This window comes from Chiloscyllium plagiosum, unplaced genomic scaffold, assembly GCF_037043375.1.
Source record: "Chiloscyllium plagiosum isolate Xiang-an unplaced genomic scaffold, Cpla_swu_hap1 HiC_scaffold_52, whole genome shotgun sequence".
Taxonomy (NCBI): Eukaryota; Metazoa; Chordata; class Chondrichthyes; order Orectolobiformes; family Hemiscylliidae; genus Chiloscyllium; species Chiloscyllium plagiosum.
The window spans coordinates 2,651,939-2,672,886 of NW_028270190.1; the positions used below are offsets into that span (position 1 = coordinate 2,651,939).

General features: G+C 42.2%; 2 long non-coding RNA genes across 4 annotated transcripts in view; one reads left to right on the plus strand and one right to left on the minus strand.

The window, feature by feature from the left end:
• Positions 1-6,409: 6,409 nt before the first annotated feature.
• On the plus strand, positions 6,410-20,843 carry LOC148134743 (uncharacterized). Of its 2 annotated transcripts, XR_015755608.1 has the most exons (6): positions 6,410-6,717; positions 8,609-9,957; positions 12,806-12,891; positions 13,563-13,731; positions 17,152-17,317; positions 17,473-20,843. It is a non-coding gene; the product is annotated as an uncharacterized LOC148134743 (long non-coding RNA). The 2 variants fall into 2 exon arrangements; XR_015755607.1 differs by lacking the exon at positions 17,152-17,317.
• The window catches only part of LOC148134744 (uncharacterized), a 46,140-nt gene continuing 38,778 nt past the window's right edge, over positions 13,587-20,948 (minus strand). Inside the window, exons 3-4 of one of the 2 annotated variants that reach the window (XR_015755610.1) lie at positions 18,302-18,402; positions 13,587-13,710 (exon numbers count right to left, since the gene is read on the minus strand). This is a non-coding gene — a long non-coding RNA (uncharacterized LOC148134744). Of the gene's footprint in view, positions 13,711-13,950; positions 14,598-18,301; positions 18,403-20,948 lie in introns of those variants that run through there. The other variant, XR_015755612.1, reaches the window with a different exon arrangement.

Consider the following 20,948-nt stretch of genomic DNA (forward strand, 5'->3'; position numbering starts at 1 on the left):
TTGTTCCACCACAGGACTCAGCCCGTGTTTGTTCCACCACAGGACTCAGCCCGTGTTTGATCCACCACAGGTCTCAGCCCGTGTTTGTTCCACCACAGGTCTCAGCCCGTGTTTGTTCCACCACAGGACTCAGCCCCTTTGTTCCACCACAGGACTCAGCCCGTATTTGTTCCACCACAGGTCTCAGCCCGTGTTTGTTCCACCACAGGACTCAGTCCATGTTTGTTCCACGGCAGGACACTGCTGTGCATGTTCCACTGCAGGACACAGCCCGTGTTTGTTCCACTGCAGTACTCATATTTTGCTTTCTCTGCAACAATTGTCTTTCACTGGTATTATAGGAAGCGATTTGCTGTATTTTACAAGTGTAGATTAATTAATGGATGAGCATGAGTTAACTCGACATATTTATTCAATGGGCAGAAGTAATATCAATGTCTAAGTACCCTGATTGTGTCACTTGACATTTTCACTCTTGTGTTGATAAGGGACTCCTTTCAAAACTTCATTCTTTAATGCTATTGAGAAGATCGGAATTCAGTGACTCCACAGAAAGAGGGAGGATATATAGGAGCAGGAAGAGGCTGGAATTTGCAAGCAATATATTACAATGTTCGGACTGTGGGATTTGAGAACAAAATGTTTGGATGGCACAGCAAGGCAGGGGAGAGAAGCTAGTTATACCTCTGGAGCTAAGCTGTCATGCCCGATTGAACTGTTGGAATATATTCGAAAGGTGGATAAATCATTTTCAAACAACCAGTATATGAACCTCAGACAAAGGAATCATAGTTTCAGGCAATGAGACGCAGTGAGCTGCAACTCATTTCCTGATAGAGTATATATGAGCCATTTCGACAAATTCAAACAGTACTCGAATTTTTCCTGAATAAAATGTGAGCTACAAGGCTCCTGACGTAATAGTATAAGCAGGGATTAAACTGGATAGACCTTTGTCGATTGACGCAGATACAATTTGACAAGGAGCTGAAAGTTGCCACCCAGGTAAATAGTGCTGTGAAGAAGGCATATGGCGTACTGGCTTTTATTGGTAGAGGAATTGAGTTCCGGAGCCCTGTTTCAGTTGTATAAGACTAGTGCAGCCGCATCTGGAGTATTGTCTGCAGTTTTGGTCGCCATACTATAGGAAGGATGTGGAGGTACTGGAACGGGTGCAGAGGAGGTTTACCAGGATGTTGCCTGGTATGGTAGGAAGATCGTATGAGGAAAGGCTGAGGCACTTGGGGCTGTTTTCATTGGAGAAAAGAAGGTTTAGGGGTGACTTGATAGAGGTGTACAAGATGATTAGGGGTTTAGATAAGGTTGACCGTGAGAACCTTTTTCCACGTATGGAGTCAGCTATTACGAGGGGGCATAGCTTTAAATTAAGGGGTGGTAGGTATAGGACAGATGTTAGGGGTAGGTTCTTTACTCAGCGAGTGATGTGTTCATGGAATGCCCTGCCAGGGAAATGTAGGGGTATGGGTGGGTTGCGCTTCAGCGGATCGGTGTGGACTTGTTGGGCCGAAGGGCCTATTTCCACACTAATGTAATCTAATCTAATCTAAATCAATTATTTGGGATAAAGGTATTAGTCAGGTTGAAAAAGGCGGGTTGGTTAGGAAAAATCATGGTGAAATTGTGCACAACTAACTTGCTTTTGATGAAAGAGAGCAGATTGCTAAGGCCTTGATGAGCTTTGCATCCTCGCTAGCCATTAGACAGATCCTGGAAGACTGGCAAGTAGCAAATGTTGTTTTTCTGTTCAAGAAGGGAGTTAGGGATAATCCAAGAAGCTATAGACCAGTGAGTTTCTGATCAGTGGTTGGGAAGATGTTGAAGAGAATACTTAGAATGTATATGCTTTTGGAAAAGCGTGGCCTAATTAGGGACAATCAGTATGGTTTTGTGTGGAGTAGATCATGTCTTACTCACTTGGTTGAATTTCTTGAGTAGGTGACAAAGGTGGATAGAGCAGTGGATTTTGTCTACATCCTTTTTAATAAGGCTTTTTTAACAAGGTCCCTCATGGTAGGTTCATCTAGTAGATTAAGATGTTTTTGATGACTTAACAAAGTGCTGATGAGGGCAATCTACTGATGGGGTTTACATGAATTTTGTGAAGGTGCCACGCAACAGACTTGAGGAAGATTGTCATTCGTGGTACAACAAGGAGGGGCAACATGAATACAACATTAACTGTGTGATGGGAAAAAGAGAGAGTGACGGTTAATGGATATTTTTTGAGTTCGAGGAAAGTTTGGAATAGAGTTCGCAGGGTGTTAATATTGGGAACAGCATGTTCCGGGGGGGAGGAAGGGCAAGGCTATATAAGGGAGCCTTGGATAACAAGAAAAAGTGTGAATTTAGTCCAAGGGTGAAAAAGAAGCATATGGAAGGTTTTAGAAAGGTAAAATTGGGCCGCACCTGTGATGAATATAAAAAAGCAGAAATAACCCAAGCAGGGAATTAAGAGAGCAAGAAGGTGCTGTGAAATGACTTTGGCAATTAGGGTTAAAGAGTATCGCAAGAGTATTCTACACACATATTAATAAGAGGATAACTGGGGAGAAGGTAGGACCACTCATGGATAAAGGAGGGAGCATTCATTGGTATTCTCCAGGAGAAGGATATGGTGGATAGTGAAATTAATGCAGAGAATGCAAACATGCCAAGGCATATTGAGATCAAGAAAGAAGTGTTCGACCTCTTGATGATCATTAAGGTGAAGGAATCTCCAGAGCCTGATGGTTTCTACCTCAGAGGAAAGAGCAGATTGCTAAGGCCTTGATGAGCTTTGCATCCTCGCTAGCCATTCGACAGATCCTGGAAGACTGGCAAGTAGCAAATGTTGTTTTTCTGTTCAAGAAGGGAGATAGGGGTAATCCAAGAAACTATAGACCAGTGAGTTTCTGATCAGTGGTTGGGAAGCTGTTGAAGAGAATACTTAGAATGTATATGCTTTTGGAAAAGCGTGGCCTAATTAGGGACAATCAGTATGGTTTTGTGTGGAGTAGATCATGTCTTACTTGGTTGAATTTTTTGAGTAGGTGACAAAGGTAGTCGATGTGGATAGAGCAGTGGATGTTGTCTACATGCTTTTTAATAAGGCTTTTTTAACAAGGTCCCTCATGGTAGGTTCATCTAGTAGATTAAGATGCATGGGATCCACTGTGACTTTGTTGCTTGGATTCAGAATTGGCTTGCCCGTAGAAGGTAGAGGGTAGGCGTGGAATAGTATTTTTGTGGCCAGAGGTCCACGACCAGCACAAATCTGTACTGAGAACTCCACTGTTTGTGATACATATGAATGATTTGTATGAAAATGTAGTTGGTTGGGTTCGTAAATTTGCAGTTAACTAAAACATTGGTGCAATTGTGGATAGTGTAGAAGATTGTCAAAGACTACAGTGGAATATCGATCAGTAGAAAATGTCAGGTGGAGTTTAATCCGGGTAATTGTGTGGTGCTGCACTTTGGGAGATCAATTGTTAATGAAAAGTATGCAGTTAACGCCAGGACACTGAGTACACTGATGTACAGAGTTGAAGTCCATAGCTCCCTGACAGTGGCCATGCAGGTAGGTAGGGTGGTAAGAAGACATATGGCATGCTTGCCTTTATTGGTTAGGGAATTGAAACAAGACTCAGGATGTATGTTGCAGCTTCATAAGATCTTGTTTAAGTCACAGTTAGTGTTGCACTTGGCTTTCGAGTGGGTGCAGTAGAGGTTGACCAGGATGCTGCCTGAATTAGAGGGTATGAGCTCTTAGGAGATGCTTGAAACACTTGGATTGTTTTCTGTGGAGTGCAGGAGGCTATGGGGAGACTTGAGAGAAGTCTGCTATCCGATCTGTGCTTTTCCCGCACTGCACTTTCAACTACAAAAATTAGTTGTTTGGATACGCTTGACAGTGATAATCTTTATTCCAGAATTGAAATGTCTAATACAGAGAGGCATGCATGTAATGTGAGAGGGGAAAGTTCAAAGAAGATGTGAGGAAAAAGGTTTTTAGAGAGTGGTAGGAGTTTGTAACATGCTGCCAGGGATGGTTTTAGAGGCAGATACAATGGGAGCGTTTGAGCTTATAAGATAAGCACATGAATTTGCAAGGACTGGTCAGAAATGGAGCAAAGGTAGGCAGAAGGGATTAGTTTAATTTGGTGTCATGTCTGACGCAGCACAGTTGGCCTAAGGCCCCATTGCTGTACTGTATAGTTCTATGGTCCGACGGTGAGAGACTCTGAGCAAATTTCCATTAAATGCCTCATGCAGTTTAATGTCTGTCACTTCAAAGCAGCTACTAAAGTAGCACTATTGCAGCACACTGGTACTGCCTCTCTCTCAAAACAGAAACGAACACAGTTAATGGTAGGGCCTTGGGGATTACAGTTGAAGAGGAAGAGGTGCAGGTACATAGTTCCTTGAAAGTGGTAGACTGGCCAGTGAGGAAAGCATTTGGCACGCTTGCCTTCATTGTTCAGAACATTGAGTACAGGAGTTGGGACATCATGTTACAGCTGGACAAGACAATGGTAAGGCCACATGTGGAGTACTGGGTACAATTATGTTTGCCTGCTTTAGGGCGGATATTATTAAATTGGAAGCATGCAAAAAAGAATTACAAGGATGTCACAGAGATTAGAAGGTTTAAGTTATAAGGTGAAAGTGAATAGGCTGGGTTTTTCTTTAAACCTGAAATGTTGGAGGCTCAGGGGTGACCTTATGGAGGTTTACCAAATCATGAGGGGCATATCCAAAGTCTTTTCCCTCACTTAGGGGATCCAAAGACATTAGTTCAAGTTGAGAGGGGAAAGATTTCAAAGAGACCTGATGAGAGATCTTTTCAGACAGATGGTGGTGTGAATATCAAATGAGCTGCCAGTGGAAGTGGGTACAGTTACAAGATTTAAAAGAGATTTGGACAGGGATAGGAAAGATTAGCAGGATACAGGCCAACTGTGAGTAAATACGACTACTTCAGGAATGCGTAGGTCAGATGAATTGGCCATATGAAGTGCGAATATGGTAGATGGGTGAGTCTGGGTCGGATGCTCTTTGGAGAATCGGTGTGGACTTGTTGGATAGAATCACCTTGTTTCCACGTTGTTGGGATTCTATTGTATGACCTCCAGTTCAGGAAATCTGGTTGGAATGGATAAGTTGGATCTGTTTCCGTGTACTGAGATTCTGAGATCAGACAGTGTGTGACCTGGGTGGGGGTGGAGGGGAAACATAACTCCCTGTATTTCAACATCTTTGTTGCATGATATATACATGAAAACGGACCCCTCAGTTCAACTCGTCCTTCCTCACTTCCTATCGAGCTGTGACTCCACTTTCAAGGAACTATGAACCTGCACTCCAAGGTCTCTTTGTTCAGCAAGACTTACCATTAAGTGTTATTAAGACCCATCCTGATTTGCCTTTCCAAAATGCAGCACCTCACATTTATCTAAATTAAACTCCACCCCTTGGCCCAATGGCCCATACTCTAAGGTAACCATCTTTGCTGTTCACTGCTCCTCCAATTTTGGTGGTGTTTGCAAAGTTAAGAACCATACCTTCCATGTTCACATCCAAGTCACTTGTATAAATGATGACAAACAGTGGATCCAGCACTGATCCTTGTGGCTCGCCATCGGTCACAGGCCTCCAGTCTGACAATCAATTCTCCATCACCGCCCTTTGTCTTCTACCTTCAAGCTAGTTCTGTATCCAAATAATTCTCCTTCTATTCAGTGTGATCTATCCTTGCTAACCAGTCCACCATGAGGAACTTTGTTGAACATCTTACTGACGTCCAAAGATCATGTGCACCACTGTTCCTTTATCAATGCTCTGTGATTCTTCAACAAAACTCAATCAAGTTAGTCAGACTGTATTTCGCACACACAAAGCCAAGTTAACTATCCCTAATCAGTCCTTGCTTTTCCAAATACAATACATCTAAATACTCAGGACTCCCCCCAACAACTTGTCCACGACTCATGACAGGCTCACTGGTCTATAGTTCCCATTCAATTCTCGAGCTAACTGTAGTTGCACTGACATGAAGGAAAGTTGAATAGGTAATTTAATATTTTCAAAAACCTTTCAATTTTTTTATTTCAGGGCATCATCATTTGGGAAGGTGTAACGCTGCCATGGCTGAAGGTTTGAGCAAGAGAGAAAATTAGATATCTTCAACAATAATGGGAATAGACACAGGTATTTTCTGAGAATGAAAAAATGTTTTCTCATCTTGAAAAAGGCTGCTGAACTTAAGCAAAAAGTTGACATCGTACGAGGCAATTGGCTAGGTGCTCAGCAGGATGACGAAAGGACGTGGCCATTTAGAATAAACTTGTCTATCAAATGGCCCAATGACTGGAATAAATGTGGACTTCTGTCCCAGCTGTAGAGACACTTCCCTCTGCACCAATAGACCCAAGGACGGCATTGCTTATTTCTCATTCTGTCCATTTCCAAGGCATTCTAAACAGCGTCTATTAGTCATTCCAAATACAGATGAATGATTTTGCAAGGAGTTGCTCTTTCACTCGGGCAATTTCTCACCCGTGAGCCCAGTAGCAGCAGCAGCAGCAACAGCAACTGTGGGAGAGAAAAGGCCTCAGACTGGAAAAGCATCAAGCCTCTTTGAACCTCCCTACTTTACGTCAGGCTGGGATTTGGACGTGAGGTGCAGCAGTGCTTGAGGCTGCGGAGCAATGAGAGGTGAGTGTGGGCCAGGAGGCCACCTGGGGAGGTGAAGGCAAGAAGCTGAGATTTGGCGAGCAGGGGGAGGCTGCGAGGTAGTGAGTGGTTGAGTGTGACTCTCCATGTACATGCACCAGCCATCTGAAGGACAGCTGTTGATATGGTGCTGTGGTTTTCCTGTGTCACTGAAGAGATGGAGGGCACCTCAATAGGGTTAGAGATTGGATGTATATAGAAACATAGGAATAGGAGTGTATGCTGTTGGTGAGAGGAAAGATTAGGAGCCGGAGTAAGCGATTGAGCACTGGTAACTCCTTTTCAGTTAACTTCTTACATTCATGGCAAAGGTACTGTTTAGTAATGATACATAGAGAGGAAAAATGTATGATCTGTGTCAGTTGAGAGTGGTTTACAAGCATATGGTGCGGGTGTGTAGCTTGTGGCAACAGTCTTCTCTTCAAGTGTTGGGTCCCTCTTCCGCTTGGTGTTTCCCCATCTTCTTGGCCTCTAAAGAAAGCAGCTGTTTGGTGAGAACTGCTCCTGGTCGCCAAGCACTAATTTGACTGAGCAACAGTGAAGTGACAGAAAATTCCTTCCAAGCCTTCATGGTGGATGACTTGGAGGGAATCTTGCAGATGGTTCCATACATTTGATGCCCTTGTCCTTCACGATGACAGAGGTTAGAGGTTTGGAAGGTGCTGTCTAAGGAGCCTAGATGAGTTATTGCAGTGTTTCTTGTCAATGGTGCACGCTACTGCCATTCAGTGTTGGTTGTGAAGGGAGTGAATTTTGAAGGTGGTGGATGGGATGCAACATGTGAAACTGATTTGACCTGTCACATGTCAAACTTTTTCAGTGTTGCTCATCCAGGCAAGTTGGAGATTATTTCATAACATTCCTGACTTGTGCCTTGTAGATGGTGGATGCTTTCTACATCTAATCTGTCTATCTCTTTAAGAGCATTGTAACATAGTTGATTCTTCTAATCTTCAGAGAAAACATGCCCAGTCTCCTCAATCGCTAATTTATAGGACGGTCCCACCAACCCAGCAATCAGTTTAGTGAACATCCCTATACTCCTTCTTAGGTAAATAGGCAGGAGGACCAGAGTGCACACAATACTCCAGGTGAGATCTCACCTCTACAAAGGAAACCAACAGCTAACACCTAATTTGCCTTCTGAATTGTTTTCTGCAGTGACATGCTAACGTTCAGTACCTTGTGAACAGGAATATCTTGGTCCTTCTCGACCTCAATATTTTCAAACTTTCCCAATTTTAAGAAATGGTCTGCATTGTCAGGCCTCCAACCTTGTACTTATTCACATTCTCTTCCATCTCCCATGCTCTTCTGTATTCACTCGGCCTATTTAAGTCTACCTGAAGCCTTTTGGCACTTTCCTCAATATTTGTAATCTCACTAAATTTAATGTCATCTGCAAACTTGGAAATATTACAATCAGTCCCCAGAACAGGGCCCCAATCACTCATCCTTCTGGTCACAGCTTGACAACCTGAGAATGACTCTTTCAATATGATCTTATTAAATAGCGGCACAGCGTGGAGAACCAATTGGCTTCTTGCTTGTATTTGCAATGGCATTGTCAGGACAATGTGTCGATTTACAATGAGATAACTGGAATATGGGGTGGGTGGTTCTTATTAAAGATCCAAGGGAAAGTAGCACCAACATTGAACTTTTCATGTTGAGTACAGAATGAAATCAGCTGATTGTTGAAACAGTTCTTGATCCTTAACCGATTCAGTTGCTGCTCACAGGTTTATTGAAGCTGAAAATAAAAGCTGCACCAATTTATTCAATAGTAATTGCCAAAATCATGAAATGGTATTTGGAAATTGCTGTAATGATAATATAGCTAACATTGAGAACTGCTATCTCTCTGTTCTAGCTGAAGGTATTCAGTAAAAACACAAGGAGATACTCCAGGTACAAACTGAAAAGCTGTGTGAACACCATCCGAAGAAACCAGTTTCCAGCTGGTTGATCAATATGCTGAGTTAATGCTAATCGCTAATGTACGAGATTGGACATTTAGAGAAGATGAACGTCTGGTAAGAGTCTGAGTCCGTGAAGAGTGGAAAGAGAAACATCCCTGGAGAGAACTAGAAAAAATACAACTGATCAGTTGTTCCAGAACAGTTTTTTCCTCCCCAGAGAACTTCCACATCTGGGAGTACGGTAGTGATTGTGGACCCAGGGACTGGAAAAACAACAATGGTAGAAAAGACTGTGATTGGACCACTGGGAAAATATACCCCAGAATTTTAATCTGTTTTCCTTTTTAAATTTCGGGATTTGAATGGTATTCACTCAGGAATGCTGGAACAGTATCCTTACTTTGGGAATGATATGGGAGAGGTCTGGAAGAACCCAGAGGGATTGCTTTATATATTTGATGGTTTGGAAGAAATCAAAGACAGTATCGATTTTTCTGATGGTCTGAAAAGTAGACCCTCAGTTCATGTGCTCTGATCCTGAATGCTGGTGTGACAGTTTCTGACATTGTGTACACTCTAATCCAGCACAAGCTGCTCCCGGGATGTTCAGTGCTCCTGGCCAGCTGTCCCATTTATTGGAAATAGCTGATCAGTGTCTGGGCTGAAATCCTGCGATTTGTTGGTGATGAGCGGGATGAATATTTCAACAGGCTTTTTAAAGATCAGATGATGGCAGCAGCTGTTTTCAAACAAGTGAAGGGGAACAAGATCCTATGTACCATGGTCTACAACGTTTCGTACTACTGGATCCTCGATCTGTTACTGAATCCCTTTTTCACATAACAAGACAGGAAACTGCAGCAACTTCCCAAGATCATCACCCAACTATATTCTTACTATAGTTACAACATTGTGAAAAGCCATGGCTGAGAGAGTGAAGACCCCCGTGTTATGTTACTGAGCTTGGTGAGATGGCTTTCACAGGATTCTGAAGAGGAAGGTTGTGTTCAGGAATGAAGTTCCTGTCTGGGTTCCTAATGGAACTACTGGAGAGAGATGATTCTGTGCACTGTCTGGTTTACACATTCCCACACCTCGCCAGCCAAGACTTTGTCGCTGCCCTCTCACAAAGCCTGATCCCAGATCCCAGGGACATTTGAAGATCTGCAGTGAAAATGAGCTTGATGGATTGAGGCTGTCTCCTGGTGGATAGTGAATTCTATGACACAATTAACCACCTCAACGTACAAGACAATTCTGAAGGATTCCAATATCTGGCTCCTGAATGCCAAGTATTGAGGTAATGCTATGCTGGTTCTTAAATCCTTTCTAAATCTTCTCTAGTTAAGTAATATCCTTCCTGTAGCAGGGTCGCCAGAACTGCCTGGCGGGAGGGTTATGTTGTCGCATTTTAACAGAGATTGGAATGAAAGAAGAAACAGAAATAGAGCAAATTTTGCGGTCGTGATCATTAATATCTTGGAGAGTATTTCTGATAAGGGATTTAGAGTGAACTGAGGGGGATTGAGAGGTTTTATAAGTGACGGTACATTTGTATAGATCTTATGAGCTAAGATGAATGTTGGGATCTTTTGGAAGATCTGAAGCATGGACTTTGGTGTGAATTATCCATGAATTTTGAATTTGTTAATGGGCAATTTCCCTTCTACACGCGACTCTCTGTAGAAACCTGTAACTCTGGGATAGAGCAGAAAGGTTTTGCCAGTTCTGACGCATTGACTTGATGAGTTCTCCAGGAAAAAGATAGGATGAAGCCGAGTCTTAACTCCTGTCAGATTGTAAAACTGACTTCACAGTCATGGCATGAACACTCCATTGCCCCCAAATCTTGGAATCATGGAGTCATGCAACATGGAAACAACAGATCTTCTTTCTAACTGATCCTCGCTGACCAGGTTTCCCAAAGTAAACTAGTCCGATTTGTCTACAATTGGTTTATATTCCTCTGAACCTTTCCGATTCACATATCTGTCCAGATAGCTTCCTCTGGCTGTTCATTCTGCATACAAACCACCCTCTCTGGAAAAAATTGCCCACGCATTCCACCTCCTCACCCCCAATCTCTCGGTCTCTTCTCGAAACACTACCCAGAGCTCCACCATTAACTGATTAAATCCTGCCCTTGTTGTACAAAAATGCAATAAACTCCATCTGCCACTTCTCAGCCTATTTTCCCAATTGATCATGATCCCTTTGTAATCTCAGCTAACCTCCTTGGCTATTGACCATACTAACAAAGAGATCGGTGTAAGGAAGGGGCTGAGCACTATTTCTGAAGCACTAGCATGGACAGTAGTATCAACAGGACAAGGAAATGGCGATGGGGTGGGGAGCATGATAGGTATCGGAGTCTGTGAGCTTATACATGCAATTGACAAGGAGGCAATTGTCTGAAATGGAATAGGAGAAAGTGAAGACAGGAGAAATGGACCACAGAAGGTCCACCAAATAAAGGGCATTTGTGGAAACTGAAAATAGGTCAAAGAATTTACTCCATATCCAGCTGATTGAAGGGGATGGTGAAAAGACAGTAATGAAAGTACTGGCTATAGCAAGGTAGCTGAGTAAGACTGGAACAAAAACAAATACACACAGGCAGCAACACCAGTGCGTCCTACACCAACACTATTTAAGCGGGGATGCTCCAGTGTTTATACCCAGCACCTACACAAACACCCCTTACAACAGCACATGGGCTAGCAGCAGGAACAGTGATATTTTTTTCATTTCCAGATCAGAACTGTTGTTTAACAGTTGATTGTGTCAATGAGCTGAAATGAATCAAGTCCAAATAGGGCTCTGGGACTCACAAGAGATGGTTGAAGGAAGCTGAAAGGGAAAGGGATTGATGGGTCCTTCTCAGGGAAGATCCCAAGCACTGATAATTTTATTCTGCTCCTTTTAACTGAGCTTTACACCAGTTAGAGAAAGGTCAACATGGACAAGAATGTGAGTGAACTTTAACACAAACACACAAAACTTACTCTCAGTCTGACTGCATCCCTTCATCAATCTTGACAAGCCCTTGAACTGACTATCTCCTGACCCAAACTGACTAATTTTGACTAACCTCAGGAACCTGCCACCCTCTGCATCCACCACCCTCTTAACCTACCACTGTAGTCACTTACCTCACCCACATGCCCACCTTGCCCTTTTATGAACTCACTCACAAGATTTGAGCATTTATCATCCATCCCTAGCTGCCCTCAGGAGGGTTCTGCATTTTTGAGCTGTTGTAGTCCATTCACTCATTCGCTGATTCAGTTGTTCATTCAGGCAGACATTCAGACACACGTGCCAAAATGAGTTGTCTTCTGCTTCCCTTGAGCCTACAGCATATCAACAAAGATATCCAAGGGATGCTAGACTTCTCACTTCTGGAGAAGCCAGGCTTAAACAACACTCCTAGAAATACCAAATAACATCTGGGAATGGAAACGTTTGAGCAGTTGGCTCTCCAATGATTGTTGCTTTGCAGAAGATCCAAGTATTTAATAATTGACAAAAGAGGTCATTTGCAAAAGAAGTAAAGGTGAAGTAAGGTAAAACATCGTCACTTAGCAAATAGTTGATGTATGGATTGTATATCTGGGTATGTGGTGGAGGCAGGTTCAATCGAGGCATTCAACAAGGCATTTGATGATCATTTGGCTAGAAATGATGTGCAATGATATGGGGGGAGAAAAGCAGGCGATTAACACTAGTAATGATGCTCATAGAGAAGGCAGTGCAGGCACAATGGGCCAAATGGTCTCTTCCTGCACTTGTGCACTTCTGTCATTCTGAGTGATATCAGACTTCACCACAGCATAAGACCAGTGATAGTGAATTGACAGCCAGTCCACTTTGTTCTTGTTTCTCTGTTCCATTGACTTGGGAACTTGAAATTTCATTGAAAGTGAAATTGGGTGAGGGATAGCTCCAGTGATGGGTCTTTAGTCAAATCTCATTGTTACTTGCCATTTATTAATTGCAGTAGAACCTTCCAATTTGTCCTGTTGAATTGTATTTTTACTTCAAAGAACCTAACAATTTGACTTTTTTGTGTTTCCTGTAATACTCAAGACACAAACTTTGCATATATTTTGGTTTGACTGTATATGTTTCTCGCTACCTTTGTTTAGTCTCCAGAGTAATGACCCAGGAGATTCAGGAATAAAATTACATCTGTGATTGAGAGGAAACCAAACTGCAGAATACAGGGACTGGAGTAAGTAGAAGAATGTGAGATGTTTATAATGGCTAGATGTCTGACAATGTACACTTAATAAAATGTGTGCAAGTTTAAGCATATCAGGAATGACATTAATAGCAAACAGTGGATGTGAAATTGGACAAGAGTGGAGAGGTAAAACAGATGGCATCATATTTGCCAGCTTTTCCAGGCCTACCCAGTAATCAAACTCTGAATTGATTGAACCTAAAATCCGGCTGTGCATGGTACAGAAGAATTGGGCAATCTCCTGTATTCTGTGTCTGTACCAGTGAAAGGACTGTATGTGACTGAGGAATACAAACTGTAAAATACACACGCTGCAGGAAGTACCAGACTTTGTGGCATTGTGTTTGACATTGTCTGACAATGTACTGTATCAGCAACAATTAAAAAGCACTGGATTTCTTAATATCAACAATACTTTATTCACAGTACTCAGTGAGAATGATAAATTCGGTACATTGCAATTAATAAAAATGGCATGGTATTGGTATTGTTAAATAAGGTGCACTTTTGTTAGAATTGATAATCGTACAAATATACTTCTATCAGTAACATTGTTCTGTAAAGACTGTACATAGCTGCAGTATCCTTGGCCATACTGAATTTTACACATGCTATCTTTTCTGCTTTCCATTATTTCCCTTGTTTGATCCAATTTCTAGCATTATTGGTGTCCATGACAGATTCTGGGACCTAGGATCTCATCTCTGCTCTCATGGCACATTGATCAGTGATGGACCTGGCCCAAAGTGATGATAAATTGGGTCATTTGCGAGTAGAACAACTGTTTGTAGCTCTGGGGATTCCAAACTGTAAAATGTAGATTCTGAGGTAAGTACCAGATTGCGTGATTATAAGAAATGAATATCTGGCACAGTGTGATGACGACTGACAGTAGTTATTTCATTAACAACAGTGCATTATTGTTAGACCTTGTAATGACTTATTAATTAAGCTGTCCACTATTTGTGTTAGTGATTGTGTAATTTGAAAGAAAGTACTTAACCAGCAGAAGTAGTAGTGGCATTAAACAGTGCGACAATTCTTATCAGCAAAATTGTCAATAATAATAATGATTTTGTACATTAATAGTTCTATTACACATTAACAATAATTAGCATGTTGCTATTATCAGTGTGTTAATAAATTCCATAGTATTCATGTCAGTGACAGTAATTAAAATATTTTAAATATTCCACATTAAAGGAACACTGTACATTATTATGGTCAGTGATAGTGTTGTAAAATGTTATACATTGTACATCATTAAGACGTAAGTCCATAAGTAGTAACAGGCCATTCAGCTCCTTTAGCCTCCTTTGCCATTCAATAGGATCATGGCTGATCCGACATTTCCACTTTTCTGCCCTTTCTTCATAATCCTTGATTCCCCGACTGCATCATTGAAGTTTGCATCATACATAGGGTGTTTAGAAATGCGTTTGGCATGCTTGCCTTCGTTGCTCAGCCTTTTGAGTAGAGGGGTTCAGAAGTCATGTTAAAGTTGTGCAGAATATTGGTGAGGCCTCTGCTGGAATGCTGTGTCCGTTTATGCTCGCCCAGTTATAGGAAAAATATTATTAAGCTGGAGATGATTCAGAAGAGATTTACTAGGATTTTGCCGAGTATGGAAGGCTTCAGTTATAAAGAAAGGCTGGAATTTTTTTCCACTGGATCATAGGAGGTTGAGAAGAGACCTGACAGAAATTTATAAGATAATGAGTTAATCTGTAGTTTTTTTTACCGAGGATGGGGGATTTTGAGACTCGGGTGCATATTTTTCAGGGAGAAGAGAGATTTTATGAAGACTTAAGAGCAACTTTTTTTCCACAGAGGGTGGTTTACATGTAGAATGAATTTCCTGAGGAAGTGGTGGATGTGGGTACAATTGCAATGTTTTAAAGACATTTGGATGGGTAGATGAATAGGAAATGTTTGGAGGGATGTGGGCCAGGAGCATGCAGGTGGGGCTAGTTTAGTCTGGGATTATGTTTGGCATGGACTGGTAGGACTGAAGGGTCTGTTTCCATGCTGGATGACTCAATGATTCTGCCCCCACAGCTCCCTATGGCATGGAATTCCAAAGAATTCCTCAGAGAGGAAATTTCTCCTCATCTCTGCCTTAGAATAAAGGGGCGCCAATTTAAGACTGTCCTCTGGTTCTAGATTTTCCCATGAGGGGAAACGTCCTTTCAGTATTCACCCTGTCAGGCCCGTTAAGAATCCCATTTGTTTCAATGAGATGACCTCTCATTTTTCTAAATTGCAGTAAGTAGTGTCCCAGCCTGTTAAACCTTTGTTCATAAGACAATCTCCCCATACTACAAGTCATCCAAGTGAATCTTCTCTGAACTGCATTCAATGAAATGAAATCTTTCCTGAAAGGAAGCAAAGCTGCTCACAGTTCTCCCAATGTAGTCTCATCAGCATCTTGTGCAGCTGCAGTAAGACTTCCTGAATCTTGTACGTCAACCAACTTGAAATTAGATCAAACATTCCATTAACATTATCTACTGCACCCTGTCTGCTAGCTTTGTGTTTCCTGCACAAGCTCCTCTCAGTTTTTGTGTTGCAGCTTTTTCCTATTTAAATAATACTGATCTATTGCTTCCCTTCCAAAATGAACACTTTTATTCGTACCGGAGCGCTCATGACAGATTTCATGTCTGCTTCACTTTAATTTCAATTTTCCATTTCTTTTCTCTCTCTCCATCTCTAAACCCAAGCCTGACAAATGCTGGCCTCTCAAATTCTGGTGCTCATGATCTTGTTTCTGCTGTCACTACAAATCAGTCACTAACATTTCTGAAGCTAATCAGTAATAAACTGATCCAATCAGTAATAAATTGACACCAAACTGAAAAACATAGATAATATTGGGGGGAGAGGGGAGAGAGAGAGAAGTACTGGGCATTCATTCATAACAACTGGGTGGTACAATTGTAGATTAATATTTGAGCCACATCATTTGCATCATTGAACCTGTTACTAATAAAACCATTGAGAGATTACTGCAAGAAAGAATGCCATTCAAACTGTGCCAGCTTTCCTCACAAACACCTGCAAAGTTTTATTTGTCTTCCTTCTCGCTGTCAATTTACGCATTTTGCTTTTACGAAAATAATCCTTTGCTGTCTTGAATGCCTGATTTGTACCGACCTTACCACACCCACAGGCAGAACATTCCAGATTCTAACCATTTAATGCCAAAAATAATTTCCATATGTTGCCATTGCTTCTTCTACCACTTACCTGAAATAAATACTTTCTGGTTCTCTATTCTTTCACCAATGGGAATGCTTTTATCCCATGTATTCTAAGTTAATGGATACACTAAGTTCTGAAAATATTTTATGCTGTCTACTTAATTTTAGAACTGATTATCTTCACTATGCACAGAATAATCAAGAAAATTGAAATATTCCTTTGAATTCAATCTGATGAGATTTAAGGAAAGTATTAATGTAACCTTCCTTACTTTGACTTGGCCCTCAGTAATGACAATTCTAAGTTTTTTACTGTTGGTAATGCAGACATTTTCTGCACTTAAAATCAAGATGAGTTAATATTTGAATTAACATTTTGAGGTTGGAGAACTAAAGCAATTTGTTCTGTAAATGGGACTAAGAGGTAAATATAAATCCTAGTACATGTTTCTATGTCCTTGTGCACTTGATTGACACCACATCTGCATGCATCCCCAGTCCCTCCATCATCGATGCTCAGTAGCAGCAGTGCGTATTATCTACAAGTTGCGCTGCAGAAGTTCATCAAAGATCCTTTGACAGTACCTCTCAATCCGTGACCACTTCCATCTAGAAGGACAAGTGCAGCAGATACATAGGAGCACCACCCTTGAAAATTCCACTCTAAACCACTCACCATCCTGAGTTAGAAATATCACTGCGATTCAAAAAGCTCATCCCCGTGTTTTGAAGGTGACAACTGGGAATGAGCAATAAATGCTGGCCCAGCCAGCGATGCCAATTCCCATGACTGAAAACAGAGAAAAGCTCAATTGGGAATTGTGATTTATTGCTCTTGATTTCAGGGAAGGCACTGCTTGAGTTCTGATGGGATGCTCCCAGGCTTATCATTGTCATCTATGTCATTCAGGACCTAGGAACATTCCACCTGCTTCCTGTCTTCAGTTTACTGGAACAGAATATCCCATATTTTACAGTTACGTCTGTGTCAGAAATACTGCTGTTTAATAAACTTTAGTTCTTGTTCTTTCTTTGTCCCCCCTAGGGTATGTTCTACTGCCTTCTCAGAGCTTTGTGCTGAGAAACTTGCCCTTGCTTTCAGTACAAACCAGTCACTGATGGAGTTGTCCATCTCATTAAACATCTTAACCAACAATTCTGTCCCCTTATTGTTCCACTGTGTACAAACTGCAGAGTCTGCAATGGATCAAGTGAGTGTTTATGAGCTGCTTTAGTATTAGAAATTCAATATAGATTAGGCTCAATATGTTTCTATATTTATTATTGAGCACTAACCCCAGTCTCTCCATTATTTACACCGTGTTTCCATCTCTTTAGTTTCTGTTTAATCTTCAATGTGTTTCAGATTGTGGGGAAATGGAGTTCACTCCAAATGGGAAGTCGCTCCGATCCAGACTGAGAGGGACTGTGTGAATCTTGGAAGTTATGAGCATCACTACTGTTGTCATTTGAATATTTTTTGCTGATTCTGCACCCTACCCCCACTTCCTTCAACTGGCTGTGTTCAAGGTTGAAATTCTATTGACCATTTCCCAGTCTCCACTCGAGCTAAGGGAGGGCCATCTCTCATTGTGAGGTCAGAGGCCCAGTCATAGAGTCATGAGACTCAGGGGCCCGGACTCGGTGTGGTTTCTACAGGATATCTTTGCCTCATTGTGACCTGCTGGGGACATGCATTGGCATGAAGACACCAGAGTGGGACTCTGTCTGGACTGCAATGGAACAGTGACAGTTACGCTCAATATTTGTGCGTCTGTAGGGTACATTACTCCAGGTTCCTGCTCAGTACCTTACCCAGTAAGCCTGCTGGAAGGTTTAGATTACTTACAGTAGTGGAAACAGGTCCTTCGGCCCAACAAGTCCACATCGATCCTCTGAAGAGCAACCCACCCAGACCTATTCCCCTACATTTACCCCTTCGCCTAACACTACGGGCAATTTAGCATAGCCAATTCACCTAACCTGCACATTTTTGGACTGTGGGAGGAAACCGGAGCACTCGGAGGAAACCCACGCAGACACGGGGAGAATGTGCAAACTCCACACAGAAAATTCCCTGAGGTGGGAATTGAACCTGGGTCTCTGGCACTGTGAGGCAGTAGTGCTAACCACCACTGTGAGGCAGTAGTGCCCTGTGAATCTGTGTCGGAGTGAAAGGGGACTGTGCCTCTCACCTGAGATGGACTCCTCTGCCAATAACATCCACTCTCTGGATTCACTCAGAGTGACAGCTTTGTCTTGGATATTCCTCGAATTGGACTCCACAATCAAGCAGCTCCAGGGAGAGAGAAAAATAAAGGATAAGCTTGAGAATGGAACATTGAGCACAAAACCCCAGCTTCCTGGGTAACTGCACAAGCCAATGTATCCGCTAGAGTAAATTGCAGGACTTTGCTGGGAGTTAATTCTCAGAGTGACAGAATGTTCCTACTTTGTTAGGATGATCTCCTCACTCTGTTGCATTATGTTGAAGTATTTGCAGTATTGCTTTTTCTTTTGAAGAGAATATTCCATCAGTGATAGTATAGTGTCTGGAAATGGCAGAATCCAAGCATGAATGAGAACCAGATATTAAAACAAAACATTCTGATCACACATTTTGTCGAAGGATTGTCACATTTCTTTCTGTGTCACACCATGTGTGTTCCTAATACAGGAACTGGTTGTAAAAGACAACATGCCAGTGACAATCAGACAACAGTGCAGAATAAAAACTAAGAACTGTGGATGCTGTAAATAAGAAACAAAAATAGAAGTTTTTTGTGCCTCACAACACACTTCACATTCAACAACCAGATATACGAACAAATCAACGGAACACCCATGGGCTCACCGATCTCTGGACTCATCGCAGAAGCAGTAATGCAAAGGTTAGAACAAACAGTCTTACCACAAATCCAACCCAAACTCTAGTCAGATATGTTGATGACACCTTTGCAATCATTAAAAACACAGAAATAGAGAAAACACACCGGATCATCAACACCACACTCACAGGAATCCGATTCACGAGAGAAGAAGAAAAGGATAACCAACTCCCATTCCTAGACGTGATGGTACAGAGAACACCGAACGGAGAATTCACCACAAGGGTACACAGGAAAGCCACACACACAGACCAAGTCCTGAACTATGAAAGCAACCACCCCAACACACACAAACGAAGTTGCATCAAGACACTATTCAAAAGAGCCACAACACACTGCAGCACACAAGAACTGCAAAAAGAGGAAGAGGAACACCTGTACAAGGTATTCGCCAAAAACGGATACCCGCGCAATTTCATCAACAGATGCCTAAGAGAAAGACAATGGAACGAGGACATGCCGCAACCCAAAGGACTAGCCACACTACCATACGTCAGGAGCATTTCAGAACTGACAGCCAGACTACTGCGACCACTAGGATTTATAACAGCACACAAACCAACAGCCACCCTCAGACAACAACTCACCAGAACGAAGGACCCGATACCCAGCATGAGCAAAACTAATGTAGTGTACAAAATCCCATGCAAGGACTGCACAAAACACTATATAGGACAAACGGGAAGACAGCTAACGATCCGCATCCATGAACACCAACTCGCCACGACCAGCTATCCTTAGTAGCCACACACGCAGACGACAAGCAACATGAATTCGACTGGGACAACACTACCATTATCGGGCAAGCCAAACAAAGAACAGCCAGGGAATTCCTAGAAGCATGGCACTCATCCACAAACTCCATCAACAAACACATCGACCTGGACCCAATATACCGGCCTCTACAGCGGACAGCTGAAACTGACAACCGGAAGCGGCAGGGACAGGCCACTATAAATGCCGGAGGAAACACCACAGAAGCGCTTCACAGGAGGCTCCCAAGCACTGAGGATGTCACCTAGATAGGGGACGAAACGTTTGCAACAAAAATTCCCAGCTTGGCGAACAGAACCACAACAAAAATAGAAGTTGCCAGAAAAGTGCAGCAAGTCTGGCAGCATCTGTGGAGGGAAATCAGTTGTGACGATGGGTCACTCTATCCGAATTGTCAACACTGATTTCTCTCAACAAATGCTGCCAGACTTGCCGAGCTTTTCCGAAAATGTTTAGTTTTGTTTCAGAAGCCAATGCAGGCTCAGTGAGCCTTCACTGGTGATGGTGTCTATTACTGGAGCATTGCTTTACTTTTAGGGATTCACAACTTGTTTGATATTTGGTGTCTTACCCCATTTGCAGATACAATGGATAACGGGTTGGCTGGCCAGGCTAGAATTTTTGTCCAACCCTAATTGCTCAGTGTGTAATTAAGAGTGAACCACATTGCTGTGCGTCTGAAGTCACATGCGGATAAGATGAGTTTTCTTCCATGGACGTCAATGAAACTGGTGGTTTTATTTTTCCTAATAAGAAATAATGGTTTCATGGTCCTCATTAAACTTTCCATTCCAGGATTTTACTAAATTCTGATTCCATCATCTGCCATGTTAGGATTTGAACCCAGTTCTTAGAACATTACCTGGGTCACTGGATTCCTGGCCAGTCATGTCCATATCCTGTGAATAAAAAGAAATTGCCTTGCATATTTGTGGTCCATGTGAGTATCAAGAACACAGGAGAGACAATGAAAGGGATTCTGCTGAGGGAACCTGGCCATCTGAGGTTTAAATTAAAACACAGGATGCCAATTTGAATAGACTCTGCACTGCTGTGGTGAAATTGTAATGGTTGAAATCAGATCATATTTTTGCACCTGTAACTCAATAAATTGATGTAGGACAAATGAGTTTTGATTCATGGGACACTGACACCAGTCCTGGGTGAACTGTTGGGGCAG